This window comes from Octodon degus, unplaced genomic scaffold (genome assembly GCF_000260255.1).
Source record: "Octodon degus isolate 3935 unplaced genomic scaffold, OctDeg1.0 scaffold00048, whole genome shotgun sequence".
NCBI lineage: Eukaryota > Metazoa > Chordata > Mammalia > Rodentia > Octodontidae > Octodon > Octodon degus.
In genome coordinates, this window is record NW_004524624.1 from 6,463,614 (window position 1) to 6,465,040 (window position 1,427).

Sequence of the window (1,427 nt, forward strand, 5' to 3'; positions counted from 1 at the left end):
GTAAACATGCTCATCAGTCTCAGTAGTCCATTCATTTTTATTAGCCAGCAAGAAACAACAAGGGGTTGGGTCATGCATCATTCCTGATGTGATTGAAGTAGATTTTAAAAAATAGGGAACAGGTGAAACTTCAAAAGAGGTAAATGTTGGGGCCAGGGAGATGGCTCAGTGGAATATGTGCTTCCCTGGTAAGCACAAGGGCCTGAGTTCAATCCCCGGTTCTGAAAAAAAAAAAGAGGTAAGTGTTAAAAGGGCAACAATCCCTTCTCCACACCCTGATGCCTATACCAGTTAATAAGGAACTAGCTTTCTTTCTATTGTCCTCTTTTGTTGGGAACAGCTGAGCCATGGCTAAACTAGAGATTGACCACACATTAAGGGCTAGAGCAAGGCTACTCCAAGAACATGGGCTGCCAGAGGCATACCATATAAACAAATTGACCTCTAGCTCAGCGGCATGTCAACAGGTATTCATCGTTGGTTTTCCTCCCTGTTAGCTACAGCACAGAGAGCTCTAAGAATGTTTAATTTTCAGTGTTCTCAGCAAAACACTGAGACCTTGCATTTTTGCTACCTCAGGCATTTCCTCTCTTTTTACTTTGTATAAATAAAGATGTATTATAAAGGCCATGCTGGGTTCTCACTACCTCTTCATCAGAGCAGTCAGGTCTTACCTGGTCCCAGCTTTCCTTTCATTATGTGCCTAGCTTTTGTTAACCTCCCATCACTCTCTCTGAGGATTCCCCTTGGCCATGGGCTATAGCACTCAGTGGAAATTATCTTGCCCTGGAGCACTGTGGTCAGTATCTTGGCCCCCAGCAACCCTTACACAGCCCAGTCCCCAACAGACATTATTTCCAAGAATATTATCAGAACATAGTGCAATGAAATTGGAAATTGGTGGCAAGAGAAACCACAAAAACTGCATAAACACATGGAGTTTAAAAATAATACCCTACTGATTAACCAATGGGTCACAGATTAAGGAGAAATTAGATAGTTTCTACAATTAAATGATAAAGCCAATGTAATATAACAGAACTGATGGAATGCAATAAAAGCAGTCTTATGAGTGAAATTTATAGTAATGAGTTCCCACATCAGAAAAACAGAATGATCTCAAATAACTATTTATTTATTTATTTATTTATTTATTTATTTTGGGAACCAGGGATTGAACTCAGGCCCTTGCACTTGCCAGGGAAGTGCTTATTCCATTGAGCCATCTCCTCGACCCCTCAAATAATATAATGTTGAGCTTCAAGCTTCTAGAAAAAGAAGAACAAGTTAAGCCCAAAGCATGTATGAGGGTGAAAATTATAAGTAGCAGAGCAAGGGCACAGCCAGATAGCTTAGTGGATTAAAGTGCTTGCGAGCAGGTGCAGGGGCTGGGGGTTCAATCCCTGGGCCTGCTGTCCTGGCCCTAC